The following is a 20,330-nucleotide window of genomic DNA, read 5'->3' as shown; positions in this document are numbered from 1 at the left end:
TCTGAGTGGGCAAAAAACATGAAGACATTTGTGTCCCATGTGAATGCTCACCAGAGGGTGATTTCAGCAGAGGAAGACTTTAATAATCAAGTAGATAAGATGACCCATTCTGTGGATACCAATCAGCCTCTTTCCCCAGCCATTCCTGTCTTTGCCTAATGGGCTTATGAACAATGTGGTCATGATGATAGGATGGAGGTTATACATGGGCTCAGCAACACAGACTTCAACTCACCAAGGCTGACCTGGCCACAGCCACTGCTAAGTGCCCAATCTGCCAGCAGCTGAGACCGACACTCAGTCCCCAAAATGGCACCATTCTCTGAGGTAATCAGCCTGCTACGTGGTGGCAGGTTGATTACATTGGACCACTTCCATCATGGAAGGGGAAACAATTTGTTCTACCTGGAATAGACACATACTCCAGATATGGGTTTGCCTTCCCTGCATGCAATGCTTCTGCCCAACTACCATCCACGAACTTGCAGAATGCCTTATTCACCATCATGGTATTCCACACAGCATTGCTTCTGATCAAGGAACCCACTTCCCAGCAAATAAAGTACAGGACTGGGCACATGCTCATGGAATTCTCTGATCTTACCATTCCCCATCATCCAGAGGAAGCTGGGTTGCTAGAATAGCAGAATGGCCTGTTGAAGACTTAATTACAGCACCAACTAGGTGGCAATACCTTGCAGGGTTGGGGCAGTGTTCTCCAGGAGGCTGTGTATGCTCTGAATCAGTGTCCACTCTTTGGTGCTGTTTCTCCCATAGCCAGGTTTCAATGGTCCAGGACTGAAGGGGTGGAAATGGGAGTGTCACCACTCACTATCACCCCTAGTGATCCACTAGGAGAATTTTTGCTTCCTGCCCCTGAAACCTTAAGTTCTGCTAGTCTACAGGTCTTAGTTCCAAAAGGATGATTCCTCCCACCAGGAGTCACAACAATGATCCCATTGAACTGGAAGTTAAGACTGTCACCTGGCCACTTTGGGCTTCTCATGCCTGTGAATCAACAGGCAAGGAAGGGGATTACTGTACTGGCTGGGGTGATTGATCCTGATTACCAAGGAGAAATAGGACTGCAACTACATAATGGAGGTAAAGAAGATTTTTCCTGGAATACACAAGATCCCCTGGGGTGTCTCTTAGTACTACTATCCCTGTGATTAAAGTCAATGGAAAATTGTAACAACCCCATCCATGCAGGACTACCAATGGCTCAAAAGCTTCAGGAATGAAGGTTTGGGTCACCCCACCAGGCAAAGAACCATGGCCAGTTGAAGTGCTTGCTGAGGGTAAAGTGAATAAGTGGAAGTAGGTAGTGATAAATATGAACTATGACCATGTGGCCAGTTGCAGAAATGAGGACTATGATCACATGAATATTTCCTCCTTGTTGTGTTCTGAACAATAGTTTTTGTTTCCTTCTCTATCTTATCCCCTTATCATATGACATAAGTTGTATTGTTCATGTTATAGTATTTAAGTGATAGGATATTAAGTTTAAGAGTGAATAGTTACCCAAGGACTTTCACCCTATTCTGGAGAGATTTAGTGCATTTCTGGTTGTATGCAGGATAGCTGAGTATTGTTAGGTGAAACATATGTCTGTTCTTGTGTTCTATTTAGAGATTAAGTATGGTTAACAGTGAAGTGTATAGCTGCCAAGTTGATGAGGGGTGAACTGTGATGGTTAGGTTCTTGTGTCATCTTGGCCAGGTGGTGGTGCCCAGGTGTCTGGTCAAGCAAGCACTTGCCTAACCATTATTGAAAGGACATTTGTGGCTGGTTCATAAACCAGAAGTCTGGTTTATTAAATCATCAGTCAATTGATTGCCTCTGTGGCTGATTACATCAACATATCTTCCACAATGAGAGAATACAATCAGCTGGATTTAATCCAATCAATTTTAAGGGAGAAAAGAGAGAACTTTCACTCTTCTTCAGCCAGTCAGTGTCTCCTGTGGAGTTCATCAAAGACCTTCATCAGAGTTGTGGCCTCCCCTACAGAATTTGGACTCATGCATCTTCACAGTTGTGTGAGACACTTGTATAAATCTCATATTTACAGATATCTCCTGTTTGTTCTGTTTTCCTAGAGAACCCTGACAAATAGAGTAGATATATACTCAGAAGAACTCAAAGCAGGAACATGAAGAGACATTTGCACAGTGATGTTTATATCAGCATTGTCCAGGATTTGCAATACATGGAAACAGCTCAAATGTCCATTGACTGAAGAGTGGATAAGAAAATTGTGGTATATACATACAATGGAATATTATGCAGCTGTAAGACAGAATAAAGTCATGGGGCATGCAATAACATGGATGAATCTTGAGGACATTATGTTGAGGAAAATAAACCAGAAACAAAAGGACAAATACTGTATGGTCTCACTAATATGAACTAACTCTAATGAGCAAACTCTGAGAGTTAAATTAGAGAGCACACATTATCAGGAGACAGAAAGAGGGCAGAGATCAGGCAATTGATGCTTAAGGAGTACAAAATACTCAATAAGTTTTATTGCAAAGGTTTGGAAATGGATAGCACAATACTTTAAGTGTAATTAACAGACTGAGCGTAAGTATGGTGGAAAAGGAAAGTTAGAGTCCTGGAGTCATGTATGTTACCAGAAGGAAAGATAGAGGATCACCACTGGGGCTGTATAACAGCAAAACCTAGAGTGGACAATGATGATGGTTAATTGTATAAATATTAGAAAACTAGAACAAACACATATCACTATTACAAGGTGTTAATAATAGGGTGGTATGTGGGGAGAAATACAATAATTGTAAACTAAGGTCTATAGTTAACAGTAGCATTGTAATATTCTTGCATTAATGGTAACAAAGTCACTATACCAATGCTAAATATCAATAATAGGGAAATATAAAGGATGTGGGATTTTTTTCTTCAGAAGAAATGAGAATGTTTTCATATTAACTGTAGTGGTGAATGCATAGCTATGTAATTATACCAGAGTCATTGATTTACACTTAGGATGGATTGTACAGTATGTGAATAAAACTGTTAAAAAATAATAGGGGAGGATAAGGGTATGAGATATTTTGGGTATTCTTTTTTCTTTTTATTTTTTTGGAGTAATAAAAATGTTCTAAAATTTATTGTAGTGATGAATGCACAAGTATGCAATGATACCATGAGCCTTGATTGTATACTTTGGATGGATTATATGGGATGTGAATATATCTCAATAAAATTGCTTTAAAAAGAAAGAACCAGTAAAAAGAGTCAGAGAATGAAGTGAAAATTCTGTTTGGGTGGCTGCTGTCCATCCATCTACCCACGCATCCATCTATCCCATCAGTTATACTCTAATCACTTTTTATATTCCAGGAATATTGTGGAAATGAGAGAGGCATGATCCTGCTCTCATGGAACTTAAATCATGAAGGATGACTTTTACAAGAGGCTAAATAAAAACTGCCATGTGATTATGTGGCAGGGAATTGTATCACAGCCCAGGATTTCGGGGGAAGGGCTCTATGAGAAAATGGTATTTTTACTAATTATAAGGAAAGGGGCAAGGCACGTGAGAGAGGAATCTGGAGTTTATTCCTTGCAACAGTTTCAGGATGTCAGCCCAGAAGCATTGTGCTCACTCCCGATTAAATGCATTTCTGGGCGTGTATGCTAGTTTCTGCAGGCAATTGACTTCAGGAGAGAGCCCTGAAAGACATCTTGGAGAATCAGTATGAAATAAGGCAACTTCCCAAAGGATAGAAATTCAACTACTGCAAAAGCATAAATTCCAGGAAGTACAGCAGAGAGCACCGGGGGTGCACAATGCAGAGAAACGTGCCACAGGGCTTACGGAGCAACGGGACAAGGAACATACCCGATGATTCTAGAGCATCTACCTCCGCCACAGTCCCAGGATGCTGTGTCAGTGCTCGTCTCGCCTGGAGGCAGAATATGGCGTCAGTATGTGTTCTAGACGTGATAGAAACTGCATTGGCAGAAAGCATGCATATTTTGTCTTATTTATTTCAGGAATATTCATCCACTACTTTCTTGTTATTATATCACTTTATTTATTTAATGTCATTTTTCTGAGTCCCTAAATAATTTTAAAAAAATAGAAGCAGAAAACCACCCACTATTAATAGTTCTTTTGTATCTTTGTAAATAGTTTATCTTCTTTTCTGTCTGTGTGTATGATAGGCATATTTCATATTTGAGATCATACCATACATATTGTTTTAAAGCTTCTTCAGAATATGTTGGCAGTTATAATTGAGGAAATCAATAACATAGTATCTTATCAGCTGTCACTTGAGCTCTTTTTAGAATCTATCCTCTCATGAGAAAATACCTTGATGAGCCTTTGGTATAGAAGAGGAGACCCAGAAGGCATGGGTGGAGCAGGAACTAAGAAATTGGTAAACTGTATGTGTGAGAAAATGAGGATTATTCTTGCTCTTGTGTAGGCAGACAGAAAGAGCCGGAAGTGTAGACTAGGAGGAGGTAAGAGAGAGAAGTCTGAGAGATGGTGTGAAACTAAAGACATATGAGGGATATAGCTAAAGAAATTTCCCCAGTGATGTGGTGGCCAAATTGCATCTATGTCTAATGTTTTGTTTCAGGATATTTGACAGGATCATCCAATTTTTAATAAAATCTTCTACAATTCAAAATATCCTGTGAGTAGGGTGTGTCCTTCCTTCCATCCTTTCTTCCTTCCTTCCTCCTTCCTTCCTTCCTTCCTGTATTTCCTTTTCTTTCCTTTTCTTTCTCTCTCTCTCTCTCCCTCTCTCTCTCTCTCTCTCTCTCTCTCTCTCTCTCTCTCTCTCTCTCTCTGGTAGAAACTGAGGACAGGAATATGTTTTATGTCTGTGTCAACATAAAATTTGAAGAGAGTCAGTCAGCATAGAATCCAGGGACAGAGGTGACAAGAGTCACTGAGTTATCCAGAAATATTCAGAAGGGTTTTGGACTATCACAGGATATGAACTAGAGGACCCCAAATGAATATCTAGATTTTGGAGTCCAGGAGATCTCACAGGTGCTTGAGTTACGGTTATTTCCCTAGAAAATTATCATCTTTATTGAAATACATTTATTAAAATTGAAGGGCATTCTAAAGAATTTTTCAAATATCAACAATGGTATGTCTTTATTATGCATAATATCACATATTTGTTTTCTGTCTTTTTATTCTTACTTAGTCTCATCTTCAAAAAGACCAAGATCTTAGATTTATTGATCTATTCTTTTATTTTTTTGTTTCTAATCCATTAATTTATGACTATATCTTAATTCTTTATCAATACATTTGTATTATGAATTTTAAGTCATATCAAACAATATAAAGAATAAAATAATATATACTCACCTACACGCCAAACTTAAAAAATTAATATATTACATACTTAAATGACATCCCTGTGTAGGGCTCTCCATATTTCATGTTCCTCTCTTTCTCTTAGAGTTATCCACTACAGAATGTGGTGTCTAACATTTAGCCGTAATCAATTGTAAATGTCTCAATCTCTCTCTCCCTCTCCTCTCATTGCTTTCTCCCTCTCTCCCTCTCCTTCCCTCCTCCCTTCTCTTCCTCTGTTTCTCTCTCTGTCACACACACAAGACTTTTCATTCTCTAGGGTATATGTTTAGGAGTGTACTTTCCAAGTCACAGGTACGTGTTCCGTCAAACTTATTAAATTGTCAACTTTCTTTCCAAGGTGTTTTTGCTGATTTACCTGCCCCACTGCAGAACACTGGAGATCCTATTCTTCTTCTTGCTGGCCTTGCTGACGTCAAAGGTCTTGATTTTTATCCATGTGATTTTTGCGTCTTTTTACATCAATTTGCATTCCTATGATTATTAGTAAGATTGTATATATTTTCAAACTTACTGTATGCTCAACTTTTACTTTCTTGAATTCCCTGTTAATAAATTTTACCTGTTTTCTATTGAGTTGCTTGTTTTTTTGTGTACTGACTTTAAGATTTCTTTATATTTCTAGAACTTTCTTCTATATTTATGGTCATATCCATCACATAAACACTTTTCTAAGCCTGTGGTTTGTCTTTTGTTTTTTAAAAAACAGTTCTTAGTGACATAAGATTTTACTCTGAATAAACTCAAAGCTTTCAGTTATTCCTTTATAAAATTTGTCTAGGTCTTGTAAAAGAAGTATTTCCAGCTTCCAAGGTCATGAAGATATTTCCCAATTATTTTACTCTTCTACTTGTTCTTTCTTTAAATTTATTTGGTTTTATTTATAAATTATTTATTTGTTCTGAAACTAGATATATATTTTTTCATGATCAATTGAAAAATTAAATTCAAAAAATTTTGTTATAAACCACCTGTCCCCATTCCATTAGTTTATATATACAATGTTGTCATTACTCCCTAACTGTTTTGCATTTACAGTTGTTATTTATTACTTATTCCTAGAATTATTTGATGAAACTATTTTATTTAAAATTTTGTCTACTAATTTGTTTTATTTTTAAAATGTCACAGGATCTATTTAGGTATTGACTAAGTACTGCAAAACAGTTTTCTCTGACACAAAAAGTGTTTCATTCTTATCTGCAGAGTATTTTATCCTAGGAAATTTCCTTTTAACTTGCTTTCAGTTTTTTATTTAGTCATGCTTACCAGTGATCTGCATGTTGGATCTTAATATCTTGACCTTAATATCTACCATCGTCTCTCCCATTTGGTCTTCTTGTTCTTATTGTTTGCATTTTGGGAGAGTTTTTGTAGTTTGCCTTTTATAAAATAAATTTAATTGTATACAGTGTCACATCTTCCTTATTCTAAACCTGATTTTAATTTTGTGATTGCATTTTATCTATGTCTTTACTATTTTTCCCTCTTTCGTCCAACTCTTTGTTATATTAGTTGTGATCTTATCATTCCATCTTTTCTCTTCTGTTTCATGACATGCAAGTTTTCCTAAGTCTTATTGAGAGAAAAAAGTTGATGCTTTCTAAAGCTCACTCCTTTTGAAATAACAGAATATCTTCTGCATCTTCTGTAGTAAGCCTGCTTTCATCTTTAAACCTACAGAGACTTTTCATAGACTCCATGTTTTCTTTCCTTTATTTTTTTAAAAGAAGTCTACGCTAAGTTGTATTACCCAGGACTAACCACACTTAACCTTCTGATTCTTGTTAAAATCCCATTGTCATTTAAAGGGCAGAGAACTGAGTAATGTGCTCTAGCTCCAAATACCATTGGCAGCATCTTCTTTAGCTTGGATCTGTTGGGCTAAAGGAGATCTCCTTCACCATCTGCTTGGTTATTGTACAACACAGAGTAGTAGAATTTATTCCTTGATTATCAAATATTGAGTGCAGTTCTTTTCTTGCCAAAATCAGTGAATGAAAAACTTCAATGCTAAGAATTCAGAGTGCCCCTGTGTTTTACATTCCCGTTGCCAGACTTACCATCCTTCCATGGAATAGCTCCATTTTTGTCTAATTCTGTCCTTAGTTTTTATTCATATCATCTAATAGTAACCAAGGAGAGGTAATGATAGGAGAGATGAGAATGCAAGATGTGAAATGTTTCTGGTTAATCCAGAAAGCTATTCCCAGGAAGGTAGGTGGTGAGATCTTTCCCTCTATTTAGTGAAAGACCTTTGGATGGAAGATGAATGTTTCCAGTAGGAGTTCTTGGCCTGAAATCTATTATCACCTTTCTTACAATGTCCTATATAGCTGCCCAAGTGATTGTATCCAAGCTTTGCTTAATAAGAATTTCTACTGACATTTGGATGATTATAACCTTTATTTTTCATATAAGGTGCTATTTAAAGCTTGTGTTTCTCTGTATTTCTGTGTTTTGATGGAAAATAGAGAAAGAGAGAATCAATCATCTTTGACTTCTGGTAAAATTAAATGTTATGGCACAGAGTATTTGTCAAACTTTTAGTCTCTCCCCTTTACATTCTTAACAATTATCGAAAACTCTAAAGAACCTTTGTTTATGTGGTTTACAACTATAGATATTTACCAAAGCAGAAATTAAAACTGAGAAATATTCAAGATATGTAACTATGAATTTACTTAAAATAACAATAAACCCTTTACATGCTAACATAAATAACCCATTTTTATGAAAAATAACGATATTTTCCAAAACATATAGTTACTGAGAGGAGTGGAATTTGTTTCACTTTTTTTTTGAAAAACTTTTTAATGCCTGGCTTAATTGAAATGGCTTTATTCTTCTGCATTCAATCTGCTATTATAAGTTGTTTTGATTAATGTATATGACTAAAATCTGCTCTCACACATACATTTCTAGAAAAAGGAAGACCTCGTTGACCACTCAGGAATCCAGGGATCACATTAAAATAACATTTTAAAATGTGTGTACTCATGTTTATTATACAACTGTGTAACATAGATAATCTAACAGTCCCCTCCACCCAGCAACAAAAGAATTTAAAAGGGTTATATGATTTTCCTGGCCAGTAAGCAGTAAAAGCAACATTTGAATTCAGATGCTCTGAATACAAAGCCCTTCCTTTCCTGTACCTATTTACATCATGCTAAGAAAGGTAACTAAGAAGTAGGTCAGACTGCCTCCATGCTGCTATCTTGTATTTTATGTTTCTATAGCTCCATATAACTGGATGGTGTAAGAATATCTTGCATTCAAAATAATCTTGGGGGTTCAAAAACTACAGTGTTCAAGATGGCATGATCTTTATCTAACACACATTAAAAATTACTTGTGTCCAATTGTTAAATTATAATGGAAGGAGAGTAAAATCATAAGCACCTTGAGGAGCAAAAACCTACTCACCTCCATTTGGTTCACCTTACACCTAATGTATCCTCTGTGTGCCTTGAAATTGTAAAGAAAAAAAGAGATTGTGTCCACAGTGAGGGAAGTTTGCAGAGTCCCTAAGGAAGGCTAAGGTACAGCTGCCCCTACCTACTCCTGATGTCATTAGGCCAATAAATAGGTTTAATACAACATAATCCAACTGGAGAAGTGTTGGACTTGCTAAGGAAGGAAAGACTAAAAACAGAAGGAAATGAAGTATCAAGTCAATATGTACCATCAGGACCCTGGAAAGTATTATGGGACTAGATTTGTAAGATACTTGATCAAGGTGAGGTCAGAATATAACAGCATTTAATGATATGGGAAGTGCAAATACTCTGGTGGGATGGCTTATGAAAACTTGGAAAACGCAATGACCCAAACTAATGAACTTGAAATGCAGAAATGTCTTGGCAGGCAGTGGGATCAAAAGGCTCAGAGAAGTAGGCATGATAGAACTGATATACTATGAAAGTTTAGAAAATCTGCCAGATGAGTATGTTCTGTGAGGAGATCCAGAGAACACTCCATTTACCAAGGCAACAAGAATGTTTTAGTGAGAAAGGAACTGCATCACTGAGAAGTTCCAAGGATGCATTCCTCTGTAGACCAGAGCTGATAGAAGGAGATTCTCTTCCAGAGCTGGGCTCACTGATAGCAATAAGTATGACAGGTTCCTCCCCCTACCCCCCCCCCAACCCCCAAAGAAGTCAGTACTTAACTATTGTTCAAGATAGTCCCAATGATTGTGAGAGTGGCAACCAGGGCTTGACCCACAAAGAGTTATGAAGATGATTAATAAGCACGGTATCTATCTCTAGGGGCAAGACAAGTGGACGGTCTAAAGTGACACTGCTGAATCTATGAATAATCAAGAGCCTGAGGGCAGTTACCAGTTTCCATACTTGCATGAGTTTTCCAACTTTGAATCCACTGAGAGGTCAGAGGTGAGAGGAGAATTTTCCAGAAAGGAAAGAACTGCAACACCACAGCAAGTTTATATAGTAATGATTACCCCCAAAGGGATCTACTGCCATTTACTCAGGTAATTGTTTACAGGAAAAGGGGGAATTTTGATAACTGTACACTCATGGTTAGAATAGACGTTGATACTTGGTCTCCCAAAGTATCACTATGGCCTCCCTGTTAAAGTTGGTGTATTTGGGAGCCAGTTAATAAATAATAATCCTGGCTCAAGCCCAGCTTAGAGGGGGTCCACTTGGATCACAGACCTACCACTGGTCATTTCACCAGTAATGTATAATTTATTAGACATAATTGTATTTTGCCCACCCCACCCCCATCTTGGTTGCTTGTCTTATGGGGTAAGTTCTATTGTATTGAAGAAAGCCTAGTGGAGACCACTGAAACTGACTCCATTCCCAGTCAAGATAATAAAGCAAAAACAATATCACATCCCAGGTGAGGCAGGGAAGGTGGTCCCAACATATTCCATTATATTCACCTACAAAAGCCAAATGGGTCCTAGAGGATGATAGTAGGCTAGTGCAACCTCACCCAAGTAGTAGCACTAATCATAGCTGCTGTGCTTGATGTGGTATCTTTGCCAGGGCATATTAACAGGACCTAACGCACACTTGTACAACTATGAATATTACAAATATGTCCCTTTCCTTTCTTATCAGAAAGGGGAGTCAGAAACATATTCACTTAGAATAAACAATAATGTATATTCATAGTCTTGCCCCAAGACTTTGTTATCTATTTTGTCCCCTGTCATGTCATATTCCAAAGAGATCTGGAAGTTGCACATCCTACAAAACATCCGCATGGTCATATATGTTGATGATTTTATGTTCATCAGAACATATGAACAAGAAGGTGGCAAGTACTTTGGAGACTTTAGTAAGATATATGCAGTCTAGAAAGTGGTCATATACCCTGTGAAGATTCAGGGGTCTAACACATGAGTAAAATCTTTAGAGGTCCATTGGTCTACACCATGCTGGTTCATGTCTCTAAAGAAAAGGAAAAATTATTGCATCTTAAATGCCCCACTGTTTTGGATGTTATATGAGTTCTTTGGGTGAAGAGACACAGCACAGACAGCTAGATTGATGAGAATGCGTGAAGGGACAGCTTTATTAAATCAAAGTACCTGGAGGGGGAGAGGGGAGAATTAGGGTAGCAGAGGGGCTCAGGGCTTATTTAACTTAGGCTCCCATGAGGGTTAGTGGAATAGGAGGGAAAGAAAGAGCGTAGGTTCTGGGCTCTTGTTTTAATTGTGACCCAGAGAGGAGGAGTATGGCTTTCCTGCAGATGCTGGGGATTGGCAGCTCTAAGCTATATGGTGAGAAAGCAGAAGCAGCAGAAGCCATTTGGAGACATGGCTGTTCTCATCCAAACCATATAGAGGTACAGGCCTTGCTAGTTATGGTTATGCCCAAGGCAGGGCTGACCGGAGTGGTCATTCAAAAAGGAAACTTATGACTAGGCACCAAAGATAACAAGGCACCAAATATAATTTATTTTACATCATTACAGCCACCACAAAGGAAGAAGCTGGTAGAACTCTTCGGACTTTAGAGGCAGCATATTCCACACCTGGGAACCTACTCCAACCTATATATAAGATATAATGAAAGCCTGATAGCTTTGAGTAGGATATACAGCTGGAAAGCATTCTACAGTAAGTCCTGGCTGCAAAGCAAATGGATGAGCCAACAAGCCTTATGCTCCAGCCAGTACAATAGAATAGAGATAGATGTGGTAAATGAGATGTATTTAAGTGTGAGTGGTCTCACTTAACATCATTCCTAGTGACCCCCCTTTGGGAACTGGACTTTCCATCCTCCAAATCTAGGTGTTGGGGATAGAGATCTTTGTTGACAAAAGGGAATATGTCAATGGGGTACACAGCATAAGTTCCATTGGACTTTAAGCTACAGCTGCTGTCAGGGCTCTTTAGGCTCCTCATGCCAGGAGAACATGGACAAGAAGAGGAATCAGCATCTGGAAGGAGTATTTGACCCTGACCATCAGAAGGAAGAAGAAACCATATTATGATATAAAGGGGATAAAGTGGGATATAGTTGGCATATTCCAGATGATACACTTGGGTGTCTCTACTTACTCTCTCACCCAGTTTTTATGGTTCATGGACAAATGCTGCAGCCTTGGCCTGAGAAGGGCATGATGACTAGGGTCTTAGATCCCTGACCTACGTAGAATGGAAGGTCAGCTAGCTGAGGATGAAAGAAATCCAGAACTGATAGTAAAGGAAGGAGCTCTGTCCTCAAGGTCAGCTCAAGTGGTAGAGGCTGTAGTCGGTCCCACCAACCTTTTTTGTATCAATTTCTGCAGGACAAGAGGCTTACCAGAATCCTGGAGGAGTTTCCCCCAGGATTAATTTAAGATAGTGGATCTGAACATCACAAAGTATGGGCTAGAGTGGATGCCCTGACGTACCACCTAGATCTCCCTTCAGTAGTCGAGAATGTAATATGCAAGCTTCTGGGACTCCTACCGGCTGACGGATCCCAGCTGCCAGTCTTACAGGGGAATTGTCCTCACCTGCAAAGGCACCTTGCCAAGGTCACACCCCTTCCTGGGGGAAGCCTGCATCCAATTAATGGTAGATACTGTGGGATAAAGGCCTAGCTGCCTCTCCCAAGTTGGGGATAACTTCACAAGGGTCATCTTAGCTTTGGAGCTCCCCATGGGTTTAGCTGAGAGCTTTGTTGAGACTGAAATACAGCCCAACCTCTCTCTCCACTGATCTTGCTTCCTTTGCTTCTGCCACAGATGTTGATTCTGTAAGCATTTCCTAATAAACTTTCTGCACATTAATCTCCATCTCAAAGTCTGCTTCCCTGGAAAGATCTGCAACATGTACTTAGCAGTCATACATTTATTTATTCAACAAATTATTTTTTATTGAGCAACTGCTAGGTGTGCCCGAAATTCTAAGGGAAATGAGGCAGAAAACAAGCATAAAGAATTATATATATACAATTTATATATATAAATTTACAATCCTGTCAGGGAAATACCACATATATAGAGAGAATAATAAAATGTTATATAAAACATCAAATACTGGAAATAATGATATCATGGTGACCAAGGGCTCAGACATCTCAGGAATGAAGCTTGGGTCACATTACCAGGTAACAAGGTAAGTGTACCAAAATCTTGAGGTTGCTGCTTGGTAAGGGCAAGTAGAGATTTAGACAGTGTACAATAAGGTATAAATTGCAGAGCAAAATAGCAAGAGCAAAAATTACTATCCCTTTTGCAGGAAAGATACGGACTGCTCCACAGTTACCTTAGTGGGACCTGTGGTCACCCTGAGATGTTTCTGACTGTGTGGACAAGTCTGTCCATTTCAGGGGTGAAATATTTCAAACTCATCTTGACACACCTTCCCCCACACACAAAAAAAGCCTACCTTTATCAGTTAAAAAAAAATGATATTTTTAACTCTCCATTTACTGTCTCCATAATTGGTTCCAAACCCTGGCCTGGGGGAAGGCAAGTTAATTATTCATTCTCTTTGATCCCAACCTGAGTAGACTGTGGCTAAGTAGCCCAATTGCTGAGCATCTTGTCATGATCTATGAAACATTTATTATCTTGGAATTTAGAACATGAAGGTTAGGCCTAGAAGAGCAGAATTATTTTAGGAATAAATATTTGAACCTGGCTAGTCTTAAAGCCTACCCTTAAACATTATAAGGAGGAGATTTCTTTTATTTTGCATTCTATGTATATTATTTAAAAGAAAATTCTCTCTTTCTCTCTCTGTTTTAGTTTCTTAGGCTGCTCAATGCAAATACCGTGAAATGGGTCAGGTTAAACAATGGAAATTTATTCTCTCCTGATTTTGAGGCTGGGGAAATGTCCAAATGAAGGCATCATCAAGCAATGCTTTCTTCCTGAAGACTGACTGCTGATGATCCTTGGTTCCTCTGTCAGTGGCAAGGCACATGGCAGCATCTGCTGGTCTCTTCCTTCTCTTCTTGTTTTTGTTGATTTCAGCTTCTTGCTCCCCTGGCTCTTTCTCTGTGTGTCTGAATTTCATTCTCTTATAAAGGACTCCAGTAATAGGATGAAGACCCATCCTGATTGAGATGGGTCACACCTTAACTGAAGTAACCTCATCAAAATGTCTTACAATGGGTTCCCACACACACGAATGGATTAAACTTAAGAACATGTTGTTCTGGGGTGCATACCACTTCAAACCACCATACTTTCTCTCCCTCCCTCCCTCCTTCCTTCTCTCTCTCTCTCTCACACACACACACACACACACACACACACTCAAGATAGAATTTGGACCAATTTGTGTACATATGAAACATCTATTAGCACATTCATTATTTAAAGCCCTATTTGTTTATTGTTTTGCTACACATTTTAAAATATGAGGAAGACCTTACAGATTTCTGAAAGTTGTGATTCTATTATAAGTACAGACTAAGGAAAGACTCTTAATAGGAACTGTAAGGATATGAAACAAAAACAAACATCCCAGCAGCTCGGGTGGTGGGAGGAGCCGCAGCAGCCAGCAGCCCAGCTTAGCGAAGGCGCTCTCTCCACGCAGCGGCCTGCAACATCCAGCAGGCACCCGCTCTGTCACCAAGATGCCCAAGAGGAAGGTCACCTCCACCGAAGGCACTGCAGGGAAGGAGGAACCCAAGAGGAGGTCGGCCAGCCTGTCAGCTAAACCTGCTCTGGCGAAAGTGGGGATGAAGCCAAAATAGGCAGAGGGAAAGGATAAGTCTTCAGAAAAAAAGTGCAACCAAAAGGGAAAAGAGAAGCAAAGAGAAAACAAGCTGAAGTGGCTAACCAAGAAAATCAAGATTTACCTGCAAAAAATGGAGAAACTAAAAATGAAGAGAGTCCAGCCTGTGATGAAGCAGGAGAGAAAAAATCCAAGTTTGAGTAATATCATATACCATGTCTTATCAGTGGTCCCGTTTTCTCTCTCCTACAACCCAAAGGAATATTTTTATCAACTATTTCATAAATGCAAGATTTTTAGTAGTTATAGAAGAAACATTTTTAAGAAGGAGACTGAAATCCCACCTCATCTCATTTTTTTTAATGTGTAAATGCTTTTTTTTCTTTTTTAAGAGGAGAAATCATTTGTTGATTGCCTGTTTTTTTTTTGTTTTTTTTTGGTACAACCAGAACATAGTGGGATACTGAATTTTTAGGAGGCTTTGACTATCTTGGATGTCAATTTAATGTTCCATAGGGTGGGGGAGGGTGGCAGTTTTTATACCCTATAATACAGTGCATGCTAAAGGATGATTTGGAGTCACAGTCTTGCATTTAATATGTCTCAAACATTTAAAATTACTTTTATTCCCATGTTTTTACTAGAATTGTTTCTTAAAACTACTCCTTCATCTTGGCTTTCCCTGTCAGAACTTTGTGCATTCTGTATCATCCTTGGTTGTGGTCATCCAGTTTTCTAATAACTGTGTGATATGTTGTGAAAGATTGGAAATGTGAGTATGTAGTGTGTATGATATTAAATTTTGAATTAGTGGGACTTACGATGTAATGGCTTATCAACATTTGAAGATATTGGTACTTGATACCCTCTTAGGGAAAACTTGCCTCCAAATTTTAAGCTGGAACGTCACTGGAATAACTTTAGAAAAGAATTACAACTATATGGCTTTGTAGATTTTCAGTACACACATTAATTGTGTATAAATTGTTCATAACGTCTGCATAGTGATCTTCAGAACAACAAATAAAAAACCCACAGCCAACACAGTACTCAACGATGACAGGCTGAAAACCTCCCCCCTAAGGTTGGGAATGAGACAAGGATGCCCTCTGTCACCTCTATTATTCAATATTGTGCTAGAAGTTCTAGCCAGAGCATTTCACCAAGACAAAGAAATAAAAGATATCCAATTTGGAAAGGAAGAAGTAAAACTATCATTATTTGCAGATGATATGGTATTATATTTGGAAAATCCTGAAAATCGACAACAAAGCTACTGGAGCTAATAAACAAATTCAGCAGCGGTGGGATACAAGATTAATGCACATAAGTCAGTGATGTTCCTATACATTATTAATGACCTAACTGATGCGGCATCTGTTTGTGGTCTTGAAATCATTGTAGGTCATCAGGGCTGGCAGTTGGGAAGAAATGCTGGATGTGAAGCCGAGTCTAGCAAGGAGCAACTGGAACCTGCAAGCAAAAATTGGAACCCTCATCTGTCTTTCACCACCCGAAACCTCAATAACATGGGTGACCTACATAAGAAGCTAGTTCCCTTTGCCAAAGATCCATGCATGTACCTAGCAAGGACTTGGAGAATCTGAAGGAAGAGATCCAGTGGGAGCTCAAGGCCAGCTGCTATCCTGAGCCAACAAGCAGCTCAGCAGGAGTGCCTGACACCCTACAAAGTCCTTCAGATGGTAAAGGCTGACACTTTCCAAATTTCTGAAAGCTTCTTTTGTGGCCAATCCTAATCTGGATCCAGAGAGGAACGGGAATTCTGATAAATGTATTTTCTGCTCATTTAAGTTCACACTGGGTAAAACATCAGTGTCTACTGCTTATCACCTTGACATCCCTAAATACCTCTTTTAAGCATATTCAGCTTCTAGGTAAAGATGATAGAACATGATGCAACTAACCCTTGTACAACCCCAAACACAATGACTCTCTCTATAAAGCAATAGTCCCATATGCATTTTGTCTTTAGGTTATAATTATTCTTCTTCCAGTTGAGTTATACTCTCCCTTTGATATTCTGTAACTTAGATATTGAGCTATAAAGTTAACTACTATTAACATTCCTTATGTTGGATAGCAGAAAAATGAGAGAGGGGTACAAAAGAATTATTTTATATGTATTTTAGAAATATAAGAAACTGTCATAACTTTTACAGTCCTCAGTTCTGTCACTGTCCATGTGGTGATAGATTATATTTATGACTTTCTTCTTCCATGACCTATTCCACATTACCTTTGTCCTTAAGTACTTCAGTTTGTTGTGACTCCATGCCAGGTGGAGTGGCCCAAATCTTCATTCCTGAAGTGTCTGAGCCATCAGCAGTCCTGTCTTTATTGGGTTATTGTAGTTTTACATTAACTATTGCCACAGGATAAGGGAATATTAAGAGGTGCTCCAGGGGATCTCCTGCATTCCAGAAATACCCACTCCTTATGTCCACTGTGTGGTAGAAGCTCAATCTCTGCTTCAATAGCCAGGATCAATCACCCCAATTCATACTGTAGCCGTTTGCTGATGCACTGATACTAGAGTTTCTAGGTGACAATCCCAACTTCCAGTTTAATGGAACCATTGTTGCATCCCCTGATAGAAGCATCCCCCAACTTTGGAAGGCAAGGCTCCTACAGTAGGACAGCCCAAAGTTGCAGGAACTGAAATCAAAATTTTGCTAGTGGATTACTGCGGATAACAGTCAGAGGAGCCACTCCTATTCCCATTCTTGGGAATCCCAGCTATGGGAGAAAACACCATAATTTGATTGCTCAATTGGAGTATATACTGCATCTCAGAGGAAACTAGCCTAATCCTATTGATGCTGCCACTCAACTGGGACTGTAATAAACTCTTCAAAACTTTCTTCCTTATCAACTCTTCATTTGCTGTTAAATGAATTCTTTGGTCAGAAGTAATGCTACATGAAATACCATGTTAGTGAATAAGACATATATGGATGGTGGATATAGCAGAAATGATGCAGTCACTTAAGGAAAATCCATATTGCAAACAAATGCCTGTTCTGAGAGGACAAAGTGCCTCTCTTTCCATGATGAAAATAGTCCAGCATAACCAACCTGCCAACATATAGTTGGCTGATCCTTCCAAGGAATGATGGTACCAGCGTATCTTGTAGAGCCCTTGGTAAATCAATCCAATTTTTTTCATTTTCAGTTAAATGACCATGGGCATCGGAGACATCATAAGTGCAGGCTGAGAGGGAGGAGGTCATGTAGCCAGAGAATGGGCCTTGAGCACGTAGGAAACTTGCTCACAAAGCTTACCTCTGCCTTCGTTAAAGGTGATCTTATATATATAGCATCTCCATTTGATGATGAAATACTGCAGTGAATACCCAACTTTTATGGTTTGGAGGTCAAATACCTGGTTCATATTGGGTACCTCAGCTGGCATGGTAAATTGGTGTCCCATAGTCAAGCATCTAATCTTTTCTAAATCCCAGTAGCAGGCCAGAAACTGTTTGTCAAAGGGAGGATTGATATCTGCAGCAGACAGCATAGCTTTAAAACAAAATACTAGAGATCTGCATGGTGATTTATTCAAAAGTGCCTGATAATGGCTCTCTACATTACCCCTATCTGCCACAGACACTTCAAGCACCATCAGATCTACTGGGTCTCATGACCTGAGTGTCAGAGCAGCTTGCACAGAAGCCTGGACCTGTTGCAGATACATCACTTGTTCTAGGCTCCACATACTACTGGCAGTCATTTAATAAATGGACATAAGGAATAAACTCAAATGAGGCATATGTTACCTCCCAAATCCAAAGAGATCCCGCTAGACATTATGTTTCTTTTCTAGCAATAGGAAAACTAAGATGCAGTGACTTGTTTTTAACTTTGGAGGGGATATACCAGTGAACTCCAGACCGTTGGACCCCTAGATAATTTTAGGGTGGAAGGCCCTAAATTTTTGCCAGATTTATTTCTTGCTACTTGCCATAAATCTGTATTACCCAGGTGTCTAGAGTAGCTTCTACTTCTGCTTACCAATTTCCATCAGCATTATATCAACAATGCACTGGTCTAGAATACTGCTCTTTGGAGTGGTGAGGGAATTAGGTAACTGGGGACTAGATTATGACATAGGGCTGGAGACTTGGTGTAGACTTGAGGTAGAACAGTGAAGATATATTGCTGGCCTTTTCAACTGAAGGAAAATTGTTTCTGAGGTCTTTACCAAAGGTACAGAGGAAAACTATTTGCCAAAACAATAGCTAAATATGTGGTGGTTATTTGCCCCACAAAACAAAACAAAATGAAACATCTGAATTAGCAGCTGAAATTGGAGTTAGTACCTGATTAGGTTTAAGGTAACCCATGGCATACTTCAAGATATTGCTATTTGTGATGGCTTGGAATTATGCTCCCCAGAAAAACATACTCTTAAATTTAACCCATTTATTCAGTTAAAGTGTGACCCACCTCAATCAGGATAGCTCTTAATCCTATTACTGGAAGCCCAATATAGAAGGCCACAGAGAGAGAAGCCATGGGAAGAGCAAGAAACTGGAAGTCAATGAAACCTGGAGGACAAAGGAGAAGTCATTGCCATGTGCATCGCCATATGACAGAAAAGCCAAGGGCCAAGGATCTCTGACAACCAGCCCCAGAATGCCACAATCTTGGGGAAGAAAGTATCACATTGCTGATGCCTTGATTTGTGAGTTCTCCTAAACTCAAAACCATGAGCCAATAAATTCCCATTGTTTAAGCCAACTCATTGTATGGCATTTGTATTCACAACTGGGAAACTAATACATTGTCTTCTGCGCTGACCAAACAGGCAAGTTGAATGGGGATGTGATAGAGGCTGGCATTCCTGTATTTTTCAAGCCTTTGATATTGGCAATAATTTTTTGCAGTCTTTTCAGGAAAGCTATTTTGCTTTTGATTTACTCTTTTGATAGGTAGAGTCCATTCTAGTGGCTTTCACTTGGCCTGACTTCAACACATGAGTTAGAGAATCCAGGTGGGGATTCTGCCCATTATTGACTATGTTATTCCATCTATGCATCACTGGAGAAATAACTCCAGTGTATACTTGGGGATCACTGGCCCACTATGAGATGGATAAGAGTCAAAACTAATCACCACAGGCCCTTACTCTGACTGGTGAACCATAACATTGTCCTGTGTCTGTAGGAATAAGGGTCAGTTCAAAGTCAGTACTCCGGAATTCTCAAAAAGTCTGGCTATTTCCTCTTCTATCATGAATAGTCACCCTGAGAAATGGCCACAAGTTGTTTGGGGGAAAGATGAAGAAGAACACTTACAGTATAATTTTTTGGCTTTCTGCAGGATACTTCCTTTGGATATCTTGGCCTTCCCTTCATTCAAGGGGCTCTATGTTCATAAATTAGCTCAGTTCTGGGAATTGTTTAAGAGGTCACAGCTACTATGATGATTCAAGTTAGATTTCAATTCACTGTATTATTGCTTATACATATCAAGTAATACTTTAAAAGGCTGCCCACATATTTCAGTTTTAGGGACACACTACTGTCCAAACCAAAGATCTCTGTGGTTCTAACAATCTTCTCTCTGGCCATTAAGTTCCACAACTTGGTCCCTGCCACCACAGAATCCTATCTGTCCCACTGAATTCAGACAGCCCAATTTAATGGCAGCCACTCCCATTATCATTTCCAGTCTACAGAAAATAGCCACCATAGAGTTCCCCTCACAAATGTATGCCACAAAGCCTCAGTGAAGGGGACATCCTTTAGACATAGTGAGTGGATG

Source organism: Choloepus didactylus, chromosome 3 (genome assembly GCF_015220235.1).
Source record: "Choloepus didactylus isolate mChoDid1 chromosome 3, mChoDid1.pri, whole genome shotgun sequence".
In the NCBI taxonomy this organism is placed as follows: Eukaryota; Metazoa; Chordata; class Mammalia; order Pilosa; family Megalonychidae; genus Choloepus; species Choloepus didactylus.
The sequence above is the reverse complement of the archived record's forward strand: the minus strand, read 5'-3'. Positions refer to the sequence as shown.